Raw genomic sequence first — 25,177 nt, 5'->3', positions numbered from 1 at the left:
AGGGATGGACCCTCCTCCCTGTTGATCATTTCAGTCGTCACTTTTTACATAAAAAAATAGTGATGGACCATGCTTCCTGTTGGTAATTTCAGCAGTTACTTTTTCTCTGAAGATTAGTGATGGACCCTCCTACCTGTTGATAATTTCAGTAGTTACTTATTAATAAAGATTAGTGATGCACACTCACACCTGTTGGTAATTTCATTAGTTGCTTTTCATACAAAGATTTGTGACGGAAACTCCTACCTGTTGATCATTTCAGCAGCTACTTTTAATAGAAAGATTGATGATGGACCCTCCCACCTGTTGTTAAATTCAGTTGTAACTTTATATTTAAAGATTAATGATGGACCCCCCACCCTCTTGTTAACTTCAGTCGTTACTTTTTACATAAATAATTGGTGATGGACCCTGCTACCTGTTGGTAATTACGGTAGTTACTTTTTATATTATGATTAGTGATGGGGCTCCCCGCTGTTGGTGAATTGAGTTCTTACTTTTCATATAAAGATTAGTGACCGGACCCTCCTACCTGTTGATATTAAAAGTAACTTCTCAAATTACCAAGATTAACGATCAGGAAGCACTGATCTGTGTGAAGGATGGTTTCAGCCCTGAAAATGTTTCCCTTCTAAACATTCCTCAAGTTTGTTTCTGTCTGAAGGGAGCGGCCTCTCTTTCTTCAGTTGAGCCAATTTAACAAATAACATCCTAAACAACATTTCTTGGCAAAAGCAGAAGTCCCTGCTCCAGTCTCCCATCTAATTCGCATTAAACTAATTAATTATAATTACTCAGCAACAAGATTTATCTCTGACTTTGCTCCGATCCCGTGATTGGACCACGTTCAGTCCGGCCTTGGGTCACCAGAGGCTGATTTACCAGGTGCCCGGCAGAGAGCAATAATCGGCCATTGCGAATGAGCTGAACTGTGTGTTCCATCAGTCTTTGATCAGTTAAAGAAAAGTGTATCTGGGAAAAAACGGTTCAGTGAGTAAAAAGAGCAAGTGTTACATTTAAAAATAAATGCATATAGAGTGAGAACGGACAGTTTCCCACCACTGTTTACTGAATATCAAATTCTAACATGGGGAGGAGGCACCGCTGGACTGGGATGGTGTCAATCTCCAGAGTTCGTGATTCTGCTTTCTGTCCTGTAACTGCTTTAAAATGTGTCTGTGGGGAGATTGGTGGTGTTCATGAAGGGATAAGCCCTGCAATTCCCGATGTAAAATAGCAGGCCTTCAGTCAGTGTTTGAGCGAACAATTAGAGAAATGCTCCATCCGCGAGGAATAGAAAGCTCCCGACGCCAGGGAACATATCTGACCGCGGGAAATAGGCTTTAGAAAAGAGGAAGAGGCAGAAAAATTGACACCACATTAAACTTACCTTGACCCCGCAAGGATTTTCCGTACATCAATGTTCGTGTAGATTTTACAAATTATATCCTTGATATTTCATTGTAATCAGTCGAGGGCAAGTTCTTTGCTTTATTTTCGCAGTTCACAACTTGTGAATTTGATCTGATCCTTGTTATGTGAGATTCAGAGCTCCGCCCTCTGTGAAAGCTGCTGCCAGACATCAGGATGGATTTCAACACAAACATTCCTCATATGTTTCAGAACAGGGAGCGGCCTTTCTTGTTGAATCAAATCGAACCGGGTTGACAATTTGCTGCCAATTCAATTGTGAACAAAGTCAGTTATAAATTTTACTTCTTCTCTTCCAGGGAAGTTCAGTAAAACAGATACTTTGTCAGAAATAAATTGTTATATTTGAATCAGGGAGATTTTTCACTGAAGACCCATCGATTATCTAATGTCTGTGCTTCAACCCTGGGGCCAAGAGCCAGTGTTTCATCAGTGAGCTGAGGAGAGGCTGTTTCTGTCATTGAGGGCATTAACCATGTAACCGCCGAATTAAACTATCGCTGAGCATCAATCACATCAATCACTGGGGGAATGAGTACTGACTTTCCACAGTTACATTTATCACCGTAAATATTCAGCAGATACTCCAGTTACATTGTTAAATTCGGAAAGGACCATACCTGGTATAAAGATTGAATTGCCCTCATTTGGAGGGGGTTCACAGACAGGAATGAATGGCCCCTCCCGGGTTGGAAGTTTCCGAAGAGAGAAAGTGTTTGAGGACTGATTATGGTGATAATTCCGAGGGACGGATTGTTGTGATCAATCCCAGGGACAGATTGTGGTGATAATTCCGAGGGACGGATTGTTGTGATCAATCCCAGGGACAGATTGTGGTGATAATTCCGAGGGACGGATTGTTGTGATCAATCCCAGGGACAGATTGTGGTGATAATTCAGAGGGGCGGATTGTTGTGATCAAACCCAGGGATAGATTGTGGTGATAATTCCGAGGGACGGATTGTTGTGATCAATCCCAGGGACAGATTGTGGTGATAATTCCGAGGGACGGATTGTTGTGATCAAACCCAGGGATAGATTGTGGTGATAATTCCGAGGGACGGATTGTTGTGATCAATCCCAGGGACAGATTATGATGATAATTTCGAGGGGCGGATTGTTGTGATCAAACCCAGGGATAGATTGTGGTGATAATTCCGAGGGACGGATTGTTGTGATTAATCCCAGGGACAGATTGTGGTGATAATTCAGAGGGACGGATTGTTGTGATTAATCCCAGGGATCGATTGTGGTGATAATTCCGAGGGTAGGATTGTTGTGATTAATCCCAGGGATAGATTGAGTTGATAATTCCGAGGGACGGATTGTTGTGATCAATCCAAGCGACAGATTGTGGTGATAATTCCGGGGGACGGATTGTTGTGATCAATCCCAGGGATAGATTGCGATATTTACCCTTTTCTCTCTAAATCCTCCCTTGTTTTTTGACCAGGATTGAGGATTCTTTCGGGCCGGAGACACAGCCTGAAGCGGCGGAATCATACAATCCCCAACATTTATCTTAATGTGAACTCTCCCTCCACAGCTTGTTTCAATCTATCGCTGATTTAAGCGGAGTTATATTCATTCTAACAAAAACCTTCAAACGAACGATTCATATTAGTAAATACACTGTTCATTGGACAATTTGGGTCAATGGTGTGTTTATATATCATTAAATACACTGTCAAATGGACAATGTGGGTAAATGGTGGGTATTTATATCATTAAATAAGATGTTAAATGTACAATTTGGATAAATGGTGGGTTTATATATCATTAAATAAGCTGTTAAATGGACAGTGTGGGTAAATGGTCGGTTTATATATCATTAAATACACTGTTAAATGGACAGTGTTGGTAAATGGTGGGTTTATATATCATTCAATAAGCTGTTAAATGGACAGGGTGGGTAAATGGTGGGTTTATATATCATATAATACACTGTTAAATTGGTGGGTTTGCATGGAGTCAGTGTACAGCGGAATAGCTATGGATGTTGTTTATCTGGACCTCCAAAAGGCATTCGATAAAGTTCCTCAGAAGAGACCTTGAGCTAAAGTTGAAGCTGATGGAAGTGAGGGGAAATGATTGACGTGGTAAGGAAATTGGCAGAGCGGCAGGAGACATTGGGCCAGAAATCGCTGCGAGCGGCGAGGCAACGCTCACTGCAGCTCCTGCGAATTAAATTGACAAAAATACTTCCTGTAGGCTCTGTGGCGATGAATTGCTTGAATTTAAAATTTACAAAAATTGTGCACTTTCAACCCAGCCTCTGAGCAGCGTGATTTGCTGCGCAGCTGAAAAGGTGTGTGAGGAGAAGACACGCCCACAAAATCGGGAAGGTCGAGAAGTCCAGCCAACAGAATCAGGCTGCATTGCTCAAACAAACAAGCAGACTTCATTCCTTTAAAGTTACCATTCGGTATGGCATTGTAAATTTTAAAAAAAAATCTAAAACCAAAGAAATAATTGAATTGAATTCAAGGGACAGAAGCGAAAAGTTTTAAAAAATAATATTGCAATTTTAATTCTTCTTCAATAATCAAAAACTAATAAAATAAGGAGTAATATGAGAGTCCTCGTTTTTAAAAGTTTATCGTTACTTGTTCTGCAGTCATTAAAATTAACCGAGCTGTTAAAACTCAGTTTGGACCTTTTATTTACCAGAATGATACCAGGACATCAAGGGTTAAATTATGACGAGAGATTGCACAAACTCGGGTTGTATTCTCTGGAATTTTGAAGATGAAGGGTTGATTTGATCGAAGTTTTCAAGACATTAAGGGGAACCAATCAGGTAGATAGAGAGAAACGATCTCGCTCGTTGGGGGATCTCGGACTTGGGGACACAGCTTACAAATTGGAGCCAGGACTTTCAGGAGTGAAGTTAGGAAACACTTCTACACGCAAAGGGTGGTAGATGTTTGGAACTCTCTTCTGCAAACGGAAGTTGATGTTAGCTCAATTGTTAATTTTAAATCTGAGGTTGACAGATTTTTGTTAACCCTGTGTTCAGGTATTATGGGGTGAAGACGGGGAAATGAAGTTCGGTCAGAGATCCGCCATGATCCCATTGAATGGCGTAATAGGGTTGACGGGCGAAATGGCCAATCCTGTTCCTCCGTTCCTGGTCAATGTCATCACCTACCACAACCTCCAGCAGGCGGCGCTGCTAACCAGCAGTGACAGAGCAGAGAGACAGGAAAGGGTCAAGAGAAAGAGAGACAGACGCAAAAAGGGAGAGAAATGGGGCGAGGGAGGCAGACAGAAAAATAAAGACAGAGACAGATAGTTGGGGAGACAGATCGAGAGAGACAGAGAGGGGACAACGAGAGAGAGAAAGAAAAAGGGGAGAGAGCAAGAGGAAGCGATAAATAGGGGAGGCAAAACGACAGACGTGGATAGCGGGAGAGATAGCCGAGGGAAAGAGAGAAAGACGGAGAGAGAGACGCAGATCGGGACGGAGTGGGAGAGAGAGAGAGACGGGGGTGGGGATGGGAGAGAGAGCGATGGAGAGGTCGACAGAGAGATAGTGATGGAGACGCAGAGAATCAGTTGAGAGATAGAGACAGAGAGAGAGAAGGAATGAAAGAGACAGAGAGATGGCGGGGGAGAAAGAATGAAAGTCACAAACAGAGGGAGAAACCGACAGACAGAGAGGGCGGATGGAGGAAGAGAGAGAGGGAAAGGCGGAGATATGTGAGAGGAGAATAGTGGAGACGGAGACCGGAGGTGGAGCGTGTAGACGGAAAGTGGAGAAGGAGAGACCGATTAGAGGGAGAGAAACAGGGAGACAGACACAGAGAGAGGGAGAATGACTACATGGAGAGTGGAAGAGAGACAGACAGATTGTAAAGGTAAGAATAATAGAGACAGAGAAATAGTGCGGGTGATGGAGAAAGAAAGAGACAGACAGAGGAGGAAACAGACAGATAGCGAGAGAGAAACGGGGAGACAGAGAAACAAGCAAGACAGATAGAGAAGGAAAGAGAGAGAGAGAGATGGGGATGAGTCAGAGATTGCAGTGGCATAGAGTCGAGTGGCAGAGATTGCAGTGGCACATAGTGTGGCGGCACATTGTGTCGTGGCACAGAGTGCAGTGTTAGTCGGAAAGAGAAAGAGGAAAGGGGAACCGTAAAACTGAAGGTAAGATATAGAGAAAGAGAGAGAGTTAGTTAATGAGAGAGGTGGAGAGGAGAGTTGGAGAGGGAGTGAGATGGAGCGTAGAGGGGGTGAGTGAGGGGGGAGAGTGATGAACGAAAGAGAGAGACACAGTGCAGCGGCAGAGATACACCGAGATGGAGAATGAGGAGGGGGCAGTGACAGAGAGACGGACAGACAGACTGTGAGAGTCTGAATAATATAGACAGGGAGATAGTGGAGGTGATAGAGAAAGAAAGAGTCAGACAGATAAAGAAACAGACAGAAAGATAGACAAAGTGGGGGGGGGGGGACAGAGAAACGGAAGACAAAGAATGAGCGTTGGGGATGGGTCAAAGACAGGAGAGAGAGAGAGAGAGAGAGAGAGGAGAGACAGGAAGTAGAGGGTGAGAGCGAATGGAGAGCGAGGAAAGTGCAAGAGACACAGAGAGAGAGGCCGAGAGAGAGATCGGGGGACAGAAAGGGGCGAGAGAGCGAGTAGAGGGAGAGCACGAGTGGAATCTGAGGAGAGTGAGAAAGAGGGGTGGAGGGAGGGGTCAGAGAAAGAAGGAGAGACTCCCACAACCACCCAAACCTTCTCACAATATTACTCAAAAAAATTTACCACCTTCTCAACATATCCATCAACCCCACCTACCGAATTTCTCCCCATATCACTCATCCCCACCTACAAACATTCATACAATATCCATCAATCCGCACCTACCCACGTTCTCCACATTTCCCTCAAACTCAACCTAATCACCTTCTCCACATACAGCTCACACACGGCAACTCAACCTCTCCCTATATCTCTCTCTCCCTCCTACCCATCTTCTCACAAGATCACTCAAGCCCACCTAACCACCTTCTCTCAATAACTCTCAGTCATAACCTACCCACCTTATGAATATTTCCCACAATCACACTTACCCAACTCATCACCATATTCGTCCTACACAGTTACCCACCTTCTTCACATATCCCTCAATCACCATCTTCATACCTTCTCCCCATATCACTCAATCTCACCTACACACCCTCACACAAAACCCCTCAATTTCGAACGACCTATCTTCACCCCATATCCCTAAATCCCCACTTACCCATCTGACCCACATATCCCTCAATCCCCATCTACCCACATTCTCTCCTTATTCCTCAATCCCACCTACACAACTTGTCACCATATCCCTCAAACCCCGGCTACCCAACTTCTCACCATATCCCTAAATACCATCTAACCACCACCCCATATCCCTCAAAATACAGCTACACACCTTCTCCCCATTACACTCAAACCCACCGACACATATTCTCAAAAAATCCCTCAATCCCCATCTACACACCTTCCCACCATAATCATCAATCCCAAACGAACGACCCTCTGCTCATCACCCTCACTCACACCTACGTATCTTCACGCCATATTCCTCAATCCACACCTACCATCGTCTGACCAGATTCCTCAATCCCTCCAATCCACCTCCCCATTGCCGTCAATCCTCACCACACCAACCTCTCACCGTATCCCTCAATCGCACCTAACATGCTATACACCTCGCCAATTGACTCAACACCATCTATCCATATTCTCACAATATCCCTCAATCCCCACCTATCCAACTTCCCCACATATAACTCAATCCCCAACTAAGCACCTTCTACGCATATCCCTCAACGCCACCTACTTACCTTCTCACAACATCCTTCAAACCACACCTACCCCCTTTCCCCTTCAGACTCAATACCCACCGAACCAATTTCTCACCATATCTCTCAACCCCACTTCCCCACATTCATAACATTTCCTTCAATCCCCACCTACCCACATTATCTCCTTATTCCTCAATCCCACCAATCCAACTTCTTAACATATCTCTCAATCCCATCTACCCTAATTCTCACCATGTCACTCAATCACAACTAACCACATCCCCATATCCCTCAATCAAGACGTACGCACCTTAACCACATATCCCTCAATCCCACCTAGGCAACTTCTCAGCATAGTCCTCAATCCCGACCGAACCACCTTCCCTCTTTATCCCAGAAACGCACCTATGCACCTGCACCGCAGATCACTCAAACGCACCCAACCACCTTCTCACTATATCCATTAATTACCACTTACCCACCTTCTCACCATATCCGTCAACCCCACCTACCCACATTCTACCCATACCCCTCAATCCCCACCGAAACACCTTCTCCCCATGTTACTCAACCCCACCTACCCACATTCACAAAAAAATCCCTCAATCCACAACAACCTCCCTTATCCCTCAAGCACCGGCAGACATCTTTGCGCCGTATCCCCCAATCTCCACTTAATCATTGGTGACGTTCATCTGCATATATACTGGCCAAATCAAATAAGCAATTCTACTTTGGAACATTAATTCCTGGAGTGTGTGCAAGATGTTTTTTTAGACTAAAATGTTGAGGACCCAATTCGGGAACAGGCTGTCGTCGATTGGGTATTGTGCATTTTGAAGCGGTAAATTAATAATGTTGTTTTGCGGGGTGCTTCAAGGAAGAGTGACCGTAACATTATAGAATTCTTCATTAAGATAGAAAGTGAAGTGGAGCAATCCGAAACTAGGGTAATAAATCGAAACAAAGGAAACGACGAATGTATGAGGAGTGAGTTGGCTATGATAGTTTGGGGACCTTCATTAAAAGGCATGACGGTGGATAGGCAACGGGTAACATTTAAGGAACGAATGCATGAATTGCAAAATTTATACATTCCATTCTGGCACAAAAACACAAAAGGAAAAGAGGCCCAACCATGGCTAACAACGAAAATAAGGACATGATGAGATCCAAAGAGGAGTCATATCAATTTGCCTGAAAATGTATCAAGTCAGAGGATTGGGAGCTGCATGGAATTGAGCAAAAACGAGCCATGAGATTGATTAAGAGGGAAAAATAAACTATGAGAGTGACCTTGCAAGGAACATGAAAGCGGACTGGAAAATCTTCCACAAGCGGGAATATGGTATTGCCATAGAGGACCAGCCATGATCCTATTGAATGGCGGAGCAGGCTCGAAGGGCCGAATGGCCTACTCCTGCTCCTCTTCACGATGATTCTGTGACTCGGTTGCCGAGGTTTCCACCTTCAGCAGGTGGTGTCAGATCGACCGTCCATTACAACCCTGCCACATTTTCACTTCCATTTACCTCGATTCCATTAAAAGTAATTGACAGAATTTTATGTGCTGATGGCATGCAATTTGCTAAAGTGCTCTCCCAGGGAGTGACGCTCCACCGCAAGTTCTGCTGCCCGGATTGTGAGTCCGCTGAAGGTAGAATTAACCACCACTGATGAATAGGGGAGAACAAAACCCTGCGCGGCCTCGGATTCGCGCTCTTCACAGTTTGTTTGGTTAGTTTCCCTGTTCGGGTCTGAGACATTTTAACCATTTTAACATTTTTGTTCTTGAAATGTCTCTCATTTACTCCGCAGAGATTTGTTGTCACCTCCCAGTTCCTTAATTTCGTGAAGTAGATTCCAGTTCAGCCAACTCATGAAATTCCCTCCAACTCCTGCGTGTCGCCACCGATCTGCGCTTTTCTCAGTTCCACGAAAACTGTTTCACTTTGTTTTCGGTCCACTCATGATTTGCATCCGAACCATTACATTGTATTTTGGACAGATACTGACCAATCCGCTCGATATTTTCACCACTGCCTTTCATTGTTTCAGATTCACTCGAATTGCAGTTTGATCAATTTCTTTTCCGTTTGGCCTGTTTCTCTTCTGTTACCTTCTCTGATTCTAAATTTTGATATCCTGTTAGTTATGTGATGTTTAAATAATCCAAACTCATCCCGTTCCCCTCCCACTTACCCGATGTTCTTGTCCACTGAAATGCCTCTCGTATGTTGACAACGAACTGACTCCGTCCACCCCTTCTTCAACTGCCTGTTCTAGTCTGTCCCGGGAGAATTTCGTCAACTGGAACAGTTGGTAACCGTGATACTTTGTCAAGACCTCAGTGATCGCAGTGTTCGGTCTGTGAACAACAATGGAGAAAACTAAACACAATATCGACCTTCCATCCGGGCGGTTACATTTCCTCTTACACCAAACGGGTGCCGCCTCCTGTGAGCCCCATTATCAAATACATTCTGAAAACCCATATATACCGCATGTGTTACAATCCATTGATCTATATAGTCACGTCTCAATAAGGCTGTATCAAATTTGTCAACAGCAATGTCAATGTGCGTTATCTCTGAGCTCATTGACTAATCTAACTCGGCTATTAAATTCAGAGCCAAACCCTTCCCGACAGTTGTCTCGAAATATGGCTCCACATCCTCCTCAGTCTCGCTGAAAATGCTGTATCAACACCTTTGTATGGAATACATTAACTGTAGATAGTTTGATACTGTGCTAATTTGTTTCTTTGAAACCGACATTTTCTCATCTGCAATAATTTTTTGAAAATGAAGGAAATATTTTGTATCTCCCCAAAATTACATCCAATCCAGCACTGTGTTACAGACACGAGATCACATCTCTCATCATTCTGACGTTCCAAACGTGTTTGGAATTATTTGTAGATTCACAGACATAACGCACAATCTGAACTCCAAGTCATTGGATTGTTGACACGTTCTCGTTATTTTTTTCTTTTTTGTTATCAAGCTACATCTTCTGTCACTACTTCAAAAACCTCCTTCCTTTTTCCTTGCTCATAACTTTTCACTATTTCATAAATCTTCTGTTCCTGCTCCAACAGTTTTATTATTTCCACTCCCTCGTCTCAGATCCGGACATTTCACACGCTCCAGTCTTATCAGGTGAAACCCTACAACTGCTCCATATCCCCAGTCTGTCAAAACGTTTTTGCTGGTTGGTTCAGATCGGAACCGTCCTTTCCCTTCTTCCTGAGCTCACCCTCGTGTCCCAAGTGCATAATCCCTTCACTCCTGCACCAGCCCTGCAGCCGCACATTCACCTGCCTCATATTGTCCTCAGTAAGTGCCCAGTGCAAAACAATTCGGATATCACCACCCAGTGGCAATGTTTTTCAGTCTAGAGCTCAAATTTTAATATTCCCTTTATAAACGTATTTCTAACCGTCTTATACGTTCCGATCCTGACTATTTTCCGCTCTCCTTTCCTTCCCAGAGATGGTCCCACCTGTTGTAGGAAGTTCTTCCCTCTGGCACCAGGGAGGCAACTCAGCATTTGGACCAGCTCAGGGCTGCAGAAGAGTCTTTCTATTCCCCTTACTATGGAATCTCCAACCACCCTCGCTCTCCAATTCCTGTGCCGGATCTGCCACTCACCTCTCTCCCACTCGTGCTGCCTCCCACTCCTCCCTGGTTTTAAATTGTTACTCAGGAAGACCAATCTGTGTGAATGTTTCTATCCATCTTACAGTCCATAACATCAGGTGTCTATTGGACAGTTCCAATTCTGATGTTCCTCCACCTGTGACTGCATTGCCCCGGTAGATGGTCACTCACTTTCTTTTATTTACACACTAAATGTTCGGTTTCTTCTTCCTGTTTGAGCAACAGGATCTTGTTCGTAATCTGGCCCCTTTGTCAGGACACAATTGATATTTTAAATATTATTCTGAACCTACCAGTGTCTATTCTCATTCTTGTTGATGATGTTGGATCTTCTCCCCTGTTTGGACCTTCAGCCATGGTGGTGACAGGCGTTCCAAGATTGTGATGCTCTGTAATAAGTATGTTAATAGGAGGGTTAGACTGAAATATTAAAATGAGAGGGAGGAACGTTGCCTTGTTGAATGTGATATCAAGTCCCTCCTTCCACATCAGCACAACAGCTGTTAGCTCTGGGATCGAGCATTTCGCGACTATTACGATCAACTCTCCACATCAGGTGCGGCACAGACAGCTGCCCAGTGAAACCCAATGAGTCCCGCTGATGTGCACAACCCAGTTCTGGATGTCCGAGATTCTGCACTGGGAGCACCAATTGTTCAGATTTACTTACAGTGCAGGCCAGCACCAGACTTATTCCTGAGGTAGTAAATATTCTGGAGGGCAAGATGGAGCGAGGTGATGAATTAAATGATCCTTCACTCGGTTTTACTCAGTCTGGCGCTATTGTAATATTTTATTCAGATATATTTTTTTATAGTTTTGATTTGTTGAGTTTTGATGTTAAATTATTTTATTTTGTGAACCTGATGTCTATCGACATACACAATATGTAGCTGGGTGCGATTTCTCTGCTCTCGATGGGTCGTGACATTGCCCATGTGTTCAGGGACATGTGTTTTGGTTGGTGCTGCCATTTGAATATATTTACCACATCTCTCATGGTATCAGCACCTGACTAATGAGCACTGTAGGAGGTTAGGAATTTTACTAATTAAACACGAATTCATCATATCATGAATTGTGTAACTTTAAACAGGTGCTGCACATTTATTTTTGGATTATTTTTAGGGTCTTACAATCTCAGAAAACACCACAAATATATAAGTTGCAGATTTGACGGAAATTTTACAATCATAATTCTCCACTTGTGCATGTGCCTCCCTCTGTGTGTTCACACAGGCAAGAGCAACCAATCAAACTATCAGCCACTGTACTATCCTTTCCACAATTTGGAAATGTAAAAGCGATTAATCTCAGTCAGTAATTTCATCTAACCATCGTTGAAGTTATTCGCTGGCACTAATGTAATAACAAGATTAAATTGTGCAGTTACACTTCATGTCAAATTCGTGATGGACCTTCCTAACTTTTGGTAATTTCAATAGTTACTTTTTATCGAAAAAATAGTGATGGGCCCTCCGACAAGGTGGTAATTTCAGTAGTTGTTTTTTTTATATAAAGTTTAGTGATGGACCCTCCTGCCTGTTGGTAATTTCAGTAGTTAGTTTTCATATAAAGGTTAATGATGGTGCCGCCTCCCTGTTGGTAATTTCAGCAGTTACTTTTTATCTAAAGATTAGTGATGGACCCTGCAACCTGTCGGTAATTTGAGTTGTTACTTTTTATACAAAAAATAATGATGGACCCTCTTACCTGTTGGTAATTTGAGTTGTTACATTTTATATCAAGACTAGTGATTGACCCTTCTACCGCTTGCTAATTTCAGTGTTTAATTTCTATATAAACATTAGTGTTGGACCCTCCTCCCTTTTGGTAATTTCTGTGGTTATTTTTTATATAAAGGTTCGTGATGGACACTCCGACATGGTGGTAATTTCAGTAGTTACTTTTGATATAAAGATTAGTGATGGACCCTCCAACCTGTAGGTATTTTGAGTAGTTACCATTTATATAAAGTTTAGTGATAGACCCTCCTTCTTGTTGGTAATTTGAGTTCTTACATTTTATGTAAATATTAGTGATGGACCCTGTTACGTCTTGGTAATTCAGCAGTTACATCTATATAAAGATTAGTGATGGACCCCCCTCGCTGTTCTTAATTACAGTAGTTACTTTTCATATGAAGATTAGTGATGGATGCTCCTAACTCTTGGTAATTTCAGTAGTAACTTTTTATTCAGAAATTAGTGCTGGACCCTCCTACCAGTTTGTAAATTGAGTTGTTACTTGTTATATAAAGTTCGGTGATGGATGCTCCGACCTTTTGGCATTTTCAGTGGTAACTTTTATGTAAAGATTAGTGTTGCACCCTCCGACCAGTTGTTAATTTCAGTGCTTACAATTTATACAAGGATTGGTGAATGAGCCTCCAATCTGTTGGTAATTTCAGTAGTTATTTTTATATAAAGATTAATGAAGGAGCCTCCAATCTGTTGGTAATTTCAGTAGTTACATTTTATGTTAAGTTTGGTGATGGAGCCTCCTCCCTGTTGGTGATTTCAGAAGTTACTTTTTATGTAAAGATTAGTGATGGACCCTCTTACCTGTTTGTAATTTCAGTAGTTATTTGTTAATAAAGATTAGCGATGGACACTCCGACCTGTTGGTAATTTGATTAGTTTCTTTTGATAAAAAGATTAGTGATGGACACTCCTACCTGTTCGTAACTTGAGTCGCTATTTTCGATATCATGATTAGGGATGGACCCTCCTCCCTGTTGATCATTTCAGTCGTCACTTTTTACATAAAAAAATATTGATGGACCATGCTCCCTGTTGGTAATTTCAGCAGTTACTTTTTCTCTGAAATTTAGTGATGGACCCTCCTACCTGTTGGTAATTTCAGTTGTTACTTATTAATAAAGATTAGTGATGCACACTCATACCTGTTGCTAATTTCATTGGTTGCTTTTCATACAAAGATTAGTGACGGACACTCCTACCTGTTGATCATTTCAGCAGCTACTTTTTTATATAAAGATTGATGATGGACCCTCCCACCTGTTGTTAAATTCAGTTGTAACTTTATATTTAAAGATTAATGATGGACCCTCCTCCCTCTTGGTAACTTCAGTAGTTACTTTTTACATAAATAATTGGTGATGGACCCTGCTACCTGCTGGTAATTACAGTAGTTACTTTTTATATTATGATTAGTGATGGGGCTACCCGCTGTTGGTGAATTGAGTTCTTACTTTTCATATAAAGATTAGTGACCGGACACTCCTACCTGTTGATATTAAAAGTAACTTCTCAAATTACCAACATTATCGATCAGGAAGCATTGATCTGTGTGAAGGATGGTTTCAGCCCTGAAACTGTTTCCCTTCAAAACATTCCTGAAGTTTGTTTCTGTCTGAAGGGAGCGGCCTCTCTTTCTTCAGTTGAGCCAATTTAACAAATAACATCCTCAATAACATTTCTTGGCAAAAGCAGAAGTCCCTGCTCCAGTCTCCCATCTAATTCGCATTAAACTAATTAATTATAATTACTCAGCAACAAGATTTAACTCTGACTTTGCTCCGATCCCGTGATTGGACCACGTTCAGTCCGGCCTTGGGTCACCAGAGGCTGATTGACCAGGTGCCCGGCAGAGAGCAATAATCGGCCATTGCGAATGTGTTAACCCTTTACTGAGCTGAACTGTGTGTTCCATCAGTCTTTGATCAGTTAAAGAAAAGTGTATCTGGGAAAAAACGGTTCAGTCAGTAAAAAGAGCAAGTGTTACAGTTAAAAATAAATGCATATAGAGTGAGAACGGACAGTTTCCCACCACTGTTTACTGAAAATCAAATTCTAACATGGGGAGGAGGCACCGCTGTACTGGGATGGTGTCAATCTCCAGAGTTCGTGTTTCTGCTTTCTGTCCTGCAACCGCTTTAAAATGTGTCTGTGGGGATATTGGTGCTGTCCATGAAGGGATAAGCCCTGCAATTCCCGATGTAAAATAGCCGGCCTTCAGTCAGTGTTTGAGCGAACAATGAGTGAAATGCTCCATCCGCGAGGAACAGAGAGCTCCCAACGCCAGGGAACATATCTGACCGCGGGAAATCGGCTTTAGAAAAGTGGAAGAGGCAGAAAAATTGACACCACATTAACCTTACCTTGACCCCGCAAGGATTTTCCGTCCATCAATGTTCGTGTAGATTTTGCAAATTATATCCTTGATATTTCATTGTAATCAGTCGAGGACAAGTTCTTTGCTTTATGTTCGCAGTTCACAACTTGGGAATTTGATCTGATCCTTGTTATGTTAGATTCAGAGCTCCGCCCTCTGTGAAAGCTGCTGCCAGACATCAGGATGGATTTCAACACAAACATTCCTCATTTGTTTCAGAACAGGGAGCGGCCTTTCTGGTTGAATCAAATCGAACCGGGTTGACAATTTGCTGCCAATTCAATTGTGAACAAAGTCAGTTATAAATTTTACTTTTTCTCTTCAAGGGAAGTTCAGTAAAACAGATACTTTGTCAGAAATAAATTGTTATATTTGAATCAGGGAGATTGTTCACTGAAGACCCATCGATTTTCTAATGTTTGTGCTTCAACCCTGGGGCCAAGAGCCAGTGTTTCATCGGTGAGCTGAGGAGAGGATGTTTCTGTCAGTGAGGGCATTAACCATGTAACCGCCGAATTAAACTATCGCTGAGCATCAATCACATCAATCACTGGGGGAATGAGTACTGACTTTCCAAAGTTACATTTATCACAGTAAATATTCAGCAGATACACCAGTTACATTGTTAAATACGGAAAGGACCATACCTGGTATAAAGATTGAATTGCCCTCATTTTGAGGGGGTTCACAGACAGTAATAAATAGCCCCTCCCCGGGTTGGAAGTTTCCGAAGAGAGAAAGTGTTTGAGGACAGATTGTGGTGATAATTCCGAGGGACGGATTGTTGTGATCAATCCCAGGGACAGATTGTGGTGATAATTCCGAGGGACGGATTGTTGTGATCAATCCCAGGGACAGATTGTGGTGATAATTCCGAGGGACGGATTGTTGTGATCAATCCCAGGGACAGATTGTGGTGATAATTCCGAGCGACGGATTGTTGTGATCAATCACAGGGACAGATTGTGGTGATAATTCCGAGGGAAGGATTGTTGTGATGACACCCAGGGACAGATTGTAGTGATAATTCCGAGGGACGGATTGTTGTGATCAATCCCAGGGACAGATTGTGGTGATAATTCCGAGTGACGGATTGTTGTGATCAATCCCAGGGACAGATTGTGGTGATAATTCAGATTGACGGATTGTTGCGATTAATCCCAGGGACAGATTGTGGTGATAATTCCCAGGGACGGATTGTTGTGATCAAACCCAGGGATAGATTGTGGTGATAATTCCGAGGGACGGATTGTTGTAATCAATCCCACGGACAGACTGTGGTGATAATTTCGAGGGGCGGATTGTTGTGATCAAACCCAGGGATAGATTGTGGTGATAATTCCGAAGGACGGATTGTTGTGATTAATCCCAGGGACAGATTGTGGTGATAATTCAGAGGGACGGATTGTTGTGATTAATCCCAGGGATAGATTGTGGTGATAATTCCGAGGTTCGGATTGTTGTGATTAATCCCAGGGATAGATTGTGGTGATAATTCCGAGGGACGGATTGTTGTGATTAATCCCAGGGACAGATTGTGGTGATAATTCCGAGGGACGGATTGCTGTGATCAATCCCAGGGACAGATTGTGGTGATAATTCCGAGGGACGGATTGCTGTGATCAATCCCAGGGACAGATTGTGGTGATAATTCCGAGGGACGGATTGCTGTGATCAATCCCAGGGACAGATTGTGGTGATAATTCCGAGGGACGGATTGCTGTGATCAATCCCTGGAATAGATTGCGATATTTACCCTTTTCTCTCTAAATCCTCCATTGTTTTTTGACCAGGATTGAGGATTCATTCGGGCCGGAGACACATCCTGAAGCGGCGGAATCATGCAATCCCCAACATTTATCTTAATGTGAAATCTCCCTCCACAGCTTGTTTCAATCTATCGCTGATTTAAGCGGAGTTATATTCATTCTAACAAAAACCTTCAAACGAACGATTCATATCAGTAAATACACTGTTAATTGGACAATTTGGGTCAATGGTGGGTATTTATATCATTAAATAAGATGTTAAATGTACAATGTGGATAAATGGTGGATATATATATAATTAAATAAGCTGTTAAATGGACAGTGTGGGTAAATGGTGGGTTTATATATCATTAAATACACTGTTAAATGGACAGTGTTGGTAAATGGTGGGTTTATATGTCATTCAATAAGCTGTTAAATGGACAGGGTGGGTAAATGGTGGGTTTATATATCATTAAATACACTGTTAAATGGACCGTGTTGGTAAATGGTGGGTTTATATGTCATTCAATAAGCTGTTAAATGGACAGGGTGGGTAAATGGTGGGTTGAGATATCATTGAATACACTGTTAAATGGACAGTGTGGGTAAATGGCGCGTTTGCATGGAGTCAGTGTGCATTAAATGAAATTTCTAAAATGGTAAAGGAATTCCATATGCAATTACATAGAATTATATAGAACGTACAGCACAGAAACAGTTCATTCGGCCCAAAAGGTCCATGCTCCTAACGAACCTCCTCCCTGCATTTACCACGATCAGCATATCCCTCTATTCCTTTCGCCTCAATGACTTTATTTTGCTTCCATTCAATGCGAGTCGCCTCAATTACTCCTTGTGGTAGCGAGTTCCACATTCCAACCACTCGCTGGTTAAGGACATTCCTGCTGAATACCATATTGGATTTATTAGTGACTATCTTATATTTATGATCCAGAGTTATGGTTTCTCCGCAAGTGGAAACATCTTCTCTCCGTCCAACCTCTCAAACCCTTACGTAATCTTAAAGACCTCGAACAGTCCACCCTCCATCTTCCTTTTGCAAGGCAAAAGAGCCTCATGTTGCTCAAGCTTTCCTGATAGGTATAACTTCTCAGTTCTGGTATCATCCGAGTAATTCTTTTTTGCACCTTCTCCAGCGCCTCTATATCATTTTTATAATATGGAGACCAGAACTGATCACAATAACCCAAGTGCGGCCTAACCGGGGTTCTGTACTAATTTAACTTAACTTCTCTGCTTTACAAATCTATCCTTCTGGAAAGAACCTCAGTGCTTGATTTGCTTTTTTATGGCCTTATTAACCTGCATCGCTCCATTTCGTGATTTCTATATCTGTGCCACCAGAACCCTCTGCTCCGCTCTCCTATTTAGACACTTATTATCCAAGGAGTATGTGGCTCCTTTTTTTTCCTACCAAAATGTAATACCTCAAACTCATTAGATACAGAGAAGGCATTTACTCTGATGGAGGAGTCCAGAACGAAGAGACACAATATTAAAATTAGCGCTCGGCCGTTCAGGAGTGAAATAGTGACGCACTTTTTCGCACAAAGTTTACTGGAAATGTGGAATTTCTTTCTCCAAGAAGTTGTGGATTCTGGGTCAACTGAAATTTTGAAGACTGATCGCGCCTATTTTTTAAGGTAAGGATATCAAGCGAAATGGATAAAGGGCAGGAAAATAGAATTCAGGTACAGAGCAGCCATGATCTAAATAATTTGGAGAAACGATTCTAGGGGCTGAATGGCCTACTCCTGTTCCTATCTTCCAATATGTGCTGGATTATGAATTCCGGCATTTGGTGAATGTGAAGATTAATCATAGATTCTGTACAATGCCATCAGCGCTGGATGGTTTGTCTGTTGCCTTTAAATGGGTGTATCGTAGTATAATAGTAGGTGCAGCACAGGAGGAGCCCATTCGATCCATGATGCCTGTGCTGGCTCATTGAATGAGCTATCCAATTATTCCCTTTCCCCCGCTCTTTCCCCATAGCCCTGTAATTTTTTCCCTTCAAATTTTTATCCAATTCCCTTTTGAAAGTTCCGATTGAGTCTCTCTTTTTGCTCCTCTTATTCCCTTTTCTTTAGATCTCCTCTGTTCTTTCTTTGCTCAGCCTAGTTCTCTACTGTATTATGAACCTTAAATTCGTCATAAGCCTCCGTTTTCTGTTTCATTTTAATCTCTATCACATTAGTCGTCCAGGGGTGGACTAGCTTTGGGTGGCCTTCCTTTCCCCTTGGATGGGATGTGTCTACACTGCACCCGAACCAAATGGGCTGTGACTGGCTGTTCTTATTTAAGGCTGAGCTCCATCTGTTCTTTATATTTCTTATTCGTTCTTGGGATGTGGGCGTCGCTGGCGAGGCCGGCATTTATTGCCCATCACGAAATGCCCTTGAGAAGGTGGTGGTGAGCCGCCTTCTTGATCCGCTGCAGTCCGTGTGGTGAACTTCGCAGAATTCCAGTGGAGTAAAGATCAAATAGTCGGTGCGATAGAATCGAAGGTAAAGTTTGTTAAATATAGTTTAGCAAACACACCCACTGTTCCACCCTGTGTCCAGTCAGAATTAAACAGTGAAACCCTGAAACGAATCTGCGATTTTACTCCGGGTGCGGTTAAAAGTTCAGTACAAGAGATTCTGTATCTTCCAGATTTTAAATACTAAGTTCCTGAATTTGATGCTTTTTGAATCTGCCGAGATTTTAACCTGATGTGTCCAGGATTCTGGATAGCAATTCACCACCAACACCCCACAACCCGCCGCCGCCCTCCACCCCCGCCTCCTCGCCCCCGAAAACTCACGTTATCGTAATAATCTTGTTCAGTCGATAAACAGTAAGGCAGGTCAGGACATCGGACTCTCTGGCGCCGTTTCGGAGTCTCCGCCTCTGCCGGGCGAGTCACAGCAGTTCTCGGGCACCCACCTGGCAGGACAAGGCAACACTTGTACAGAAGTTTGTTTTTATTAATATGTGAGTTTGACAGTGCAGTCCTTCTAACTGATCTGCTTTTAACGCAGCAACACACAAACACAGCCTGCCGGCTCCGGGCATTTTATTAGTGCAGTTTGAAGTACCCCTTCTACCGGATTGTGCCGAGATTGCCTGCATTAATCCGGTCGTAAGGGAGAAGTTTATGGCCTGGAATTTTCCTGTCCGGCATTAATTTCCTTTCATTCCTGGCATCACTTGCTAATGCATTATTTATGTAACAATATCAGGAGAGACTGAACAGGCTGAGGTTCTTTTTTCTATTGGGGAGAAGACTGATAGATGAACTGATAGATTATTTTTAATATTCGGAAGGGGTTCCTTAGGGTAGACCGAGAGAGCATGTTTCACCTCGAGGGCAGTCCAAAACTAGAGGCCATTAATTTAAAATAGTTGCTGATGAAACCAAGGTTGGATTCAGGAGAGACATCTTATTCAGAGAGTGGTGAGAATGTGCAACTCGCTAGCACATGGAATGGTTGAGGCGAAAAGTGCAGATGCATTGAAGGGGAAGGTCGATAAATACATGAGGGGGCTAGCAATATAAATATAGATGATAGGGTGCGATGAAGTAGTGTGGGAGAACGCTCGTGTGGAGCATAAATCCAGGCAAAGACCTGTTGGGCAAAATGGGCTGTTCCTGAGCTGCACAATTCTATGTAATTGAATGAATATTTTGATTAAACCAGCTCTTTCATCTACACAGACAGTGTCAGTCATATTAACCATATATTGAGCTGGGATACTGTCTGTAATATCAACCCGATATTGAGCAGAAATAATGTCAGTAATAACAGCGCTATTTTGAGCCCGGATACAGTCAATAATATCAGCGCTAAAATCAGTACAGATACTGTCAGTAATATCAGCTGTATAATCAGTACAGATACTTTCAGTAATATCAGCTCTGTAATCAGTACAGATACTGCCAGTAATATCAGCTCCATAATCAGTGCAAATACTGTCAGTAATATCAGCTCTTTATCAGTAAAGATACTGTCAGGAGAGCAGCTCCACAAGCAACACAGATCTGGTCAGTAATATATACTGCATAATCAGCAAAGATACTGCTATTAATGGCAGCTCTATAATCCGCCCATAAATTATAGAAATCGACGCTCTATAATCATTACAGATAATGTCATTCATAACAGCTCTATATTCAGAACAGATACTGTCAGGAAGAACAGCTCGACAAGCAACAATGATACTGTCAGTAATATCAGCTGTATAATCATTGCAGATGTTGTTAGTAATATCAGCTCTGTAATCAGTACAGATAATGCCGGTAATATCAAATCTATAATCAGTACAGATTCTGTCAGTCGTATCAACAATGTAAACAATAATTCCCCGCACTTTTCTTGCAGTGTACAGCCAGCAGCTGACGATCATAATTTCGCCCGTGACGGAGGGAATTATCGGGGAATTCAATGCACAATCCATAAGGCTGCTGCTTGTCCAACTGATTTATGAGAGTACAATCTCCATCTGCGCACTGTCATCGGACGTTGCTTTTCAAAGCTGCCGTTTATTTCACCGGTTGTTTGAGGATACAGATTTAATTGCAGCTGCGTTTTATCGGAGCATTTCCTCATCTTGCAACATTTAGTAAATGCAAAATAAACACAGGGCTTGTTCAATATCCGGTGCAGGAATCAATTGTTCGATACCTTGCGGAATGCGACTAACCGAGCTCCCCATCCACTCTCCGCCCCTCCCCGACCACCTGGAGCTGTCGGCGCAGCTTTAAATTCAGATTCTCCGTCTGATACAGCAAAGCGGAGACTTTAGGCCGAGCTGAGATCTGCTCCTCGGCCCAAGTCCGTTGCAAAAGAAACAGGTAGAGAAAGTCCTTAGCGCACTTTGTTTTGCTTTGAATGGGGGATTGAAACAACAAAAACAATTCCCAGCCCAGATTCTTCCGTTTCAGACAATGAATCTCATGAACAACCGTAATCTGCGAAAAGAAAAACCACTCACCTTCAAAGCAATGACTGTTCAGTGAACTCTGCAGGTGAATGTCAAATGGAAACAACATTAACTCTGAGAGAATAAAGTGACACAAAGTAAAACAAAAGGAAAGATGCAGTGACACAAGGGAGAGACAGCAAAGAATTCTATTAAAAAGTTCAACATTGGCCGGAAACCTCTCTAATCTCTAAAACAATGTAGATCCGAAACATGTCTAATCTCTGCCACCATGCATGAAATAGACCTGAAGCATCTCTATCGTTTACAACCATGTATTTAGAAGAATGAGAGGTGATCTCATTGAAACATATAATATTCTAAGTGGGTTTAACGGGGTCGATGCTGAGAAGATGTTTCTCCTGTCTGGAGCGTGTAGAACTAGTGGACAAAGGCTCAGGATCAGGGATCAGACATTTAGGACTGAAATGAGGAGGAATTTCATTACTCAGGGGCTCAATAATGTTTGGAATTCTCCACCCAGCGGGCGGTGGATTCTCTGTCGCTGAATATATGCAAGACTGAGATTGATAGATTTTTGGACTCGAAAGGAATCAAGAGATATGGGGATAGAGCGTGAGAGGGGAGTTGCGATAAACGATCAGCCATGATCTTATTGAATGGTGGACCAGGCTTGAGGCGCTTTTTCCTTCTCATGCTCCTGTTTCTTTCGAACACAAATCTGAAATATCTGTAATATCTACAACACTGCACAAATTAGGCCTGCGACAGCTCTAATCGCCAAACAATGTATAAAATAGATTTGACACTACTCCAATCTCTGCGACAATGCCTAAAATCCCTAGTCTCTAAAACAATGTATAAATTAGTCCAGAAACATCTCGAAGCTCTGCTACAATACCTGATACAGGCATGAAACATCTCTAATCTTTACAACAATGCATAAATTTGTCCTGAAATATCTGGAACATCTGTTGCAATGTCTAAAATAGGCCTGAAACATCTCAAATCTGTACAACAATGTATAAAATAGGCCTGAAACCGACAGTAGCCCTGAAATAGGCTTGAAACTCCTCGAACCTCTGCAACAATATCTAAAATATGCAATGTATAATCGAGACGATAAAGACGCGGAATCAGAAAGCCCGAGAGCACAGCGAAGGCGAGACACAGTTGGAGTCAACTCACCACGTGCAGAAATTGAAAGTGTGACAGGTCAGCAGGTCGGTGATTGGTTGGTGACTATTACTGTTTTTTTCACTCTCTTCGGGCAGGATCTTAACGAAGAACTTAAATCAATAGATTTAACGAGATAAATTAATGAGTAAATAAAACTAAGAATAGCTGGAGATTGAAGGCATGATAAGGAATATGAATAATTATAGTTCGACAAGCAATGACGGGGCAAGTGGTGTGTGGTAATTACAGCATGTGGGAGTTGGTGGAGAGCAGCATGATCCCCGGAAACCACATCTGCAGTAAGTGTCTGCAGCTCGAGGAGCTTCAGCTCAGGGTTGTTGAGCAGGAGTCCGAGCTGCAGACTTCACGATGCTTCATGTAGGGGGAGAGTTATCCGAGCACTTTGATCCAGGAAGCAGTCTCACCCCATAGATTAGGTAATAGTTTAGATTCATTCAGTGTTCAGGGAAATATGTTGTGACTGCGAGTAAGGCAGGCATGTATATCCAGGATCTAGTGATGGAGGAGATACAGCCGTTAACCTTGTCTGACAGGCATGAGGTACTTGGTACCTGTAAGGATGAGAGCAAGGCCTAAGGGAGGATGGACAAACTGACCAGGGCACTGTGGTACAGGAGGCCATTCAAGTGGGAGGAGTAAAAAGGATTGTGTTAGTTGTAGGTGACAATTAACTGAGGGTGATATATATTATTTCGTGCGGCTGCGACCGCGAGTCCCGAAGGCTGTGTTGCCAGCCCGGTGCCAGGGTTAAAGATATCTCCTCAAGGCTGGAAAATAAATTGGAGCATGAGGGGGAGGTTCCAGTTGTCGTGATCCATGCAGCAACCAATGACATAGGTAGAACTAAGAATGAGGTTCTGCTGAGAGAGTTTGAAGAGCTCGGGTCGAAATTAATAAGCAGAACCTCAAAGGTAATAATCTCTGGAATGCTACCTAAGCCACATCCAATTTGTTATCGGGACAGACAGATAAGAGAGTTAAATGCGTGGCTCAAAGTGCGGTGTGAGAGGAAGGGGTTTCCTTTCCTGAGGCACTGGCACCAGTACTGGGGAAAGAGGGAGCTGTTCCGACGGGACGAGCTACAATTGAACTGGACTGGGACCAGCGTCCTGACGATTCGAACAACTAGGGCTGTAGATAGGGCTTTAAACTAAAAAGGGGGAGGGATCAGGTCAAGGGAAATTTAGAAATCTAATTAGAACAGTTAAGAACACAGAACAGTGTAGTGACGTTGGAAAAGATAAGCAGAGTGTGGCAGGAAGGGACAGAGTTTACGAATAATAGTGCAACAGCAAGTAAGGTCAAAGCAGGAAAAATGGTAAACAGGCAAAATTAAAGGTTCTTTATCTGAATGCATGGAGAACTCGTTACAAGATAGATGAATTACTTGCACAAATAGAGATAAATGGGTTTGACCTAATAGCCATTGCAAAGGCATGGTTGCAAAATGACCAAGGTTGGAAACTAAATATTCAAGGCTACATGACATTTTGAAAAGACAGGAAGAATGAGAAAGCAGAGGTTGTGTAGCCCTAATAATAAAGGATGACATTAGGACAGTGGTGAGGAAGGACCTTGGCTCAGAAGTTCAGGAAGATGAATCAATATACGTGGAAAATAACAAGAGGCAGAAAACCCTGGTGGGAATAGTTCATAGGCCCTCTCGTAGTCGCATTACCGTTGGACAGAGTATTAATCATGAAATAATGGGAGCGTGTAATAAAGGAAATGCAATCATCACGGTAGACTTCAATCTGCATATAGACTGGGCAAATCAAATAGGCAAAGGTTGTTTGGAAGACGAGTTCACGGATTGTCTTCGAGATGGTTTCCTCGAGCAATACGTCATGGAAGCAATCGGGGAACCAGGCTATTTTAGACTTGTATTATATAATGAGTCAAGGTTAATTTTGTAATCTCACAGTAAAAGAACATCTGGGGATGAGTGATCATGATATGATAGAATTCCATATTGAGTTTGAAAGTAACGTTCTTAAGTCAGACACGAGAGACTTAAAATTAAATAAAGCCAATTACATAGGTATGAGGGGCGAGTTGTCAAAGTTAGATTGGGAAATTAACATAAAGGGAGCAAATGATAGAATCATAGAATCATAGAAGTTACAACATGGAAACAGGCCCTTCAGGCCAACAGGTCCATGTCGCCCAGTTTATAACACTAAGCAATCCCAATTGCCTGCACTTGGCCCATATCCCTCTATACCCATCTTACCCATGTAACTGTCCAAA

This window comes from Heptranchias perlo, unplaced genomic scaffold (genome assembly GCF_035084215.1).
Source record: "Heptranchias perlo isolate sHepPer1 unplaced genomic scaffold, sHepPer1.hap1 HAP1_SCAFFOLD_49, whole genome shotgun sequence".
In the NCBI taxonomy this organism is placed as follows: Eukaryota; Metazoa; Chordata; class Chondrichthyes; order Hexanchiformes; family Hexanchidae; genus Heptranchias; species Heptranchias perlo.
Note: the sequence above shows the minus strand (reverse complement) of the source record.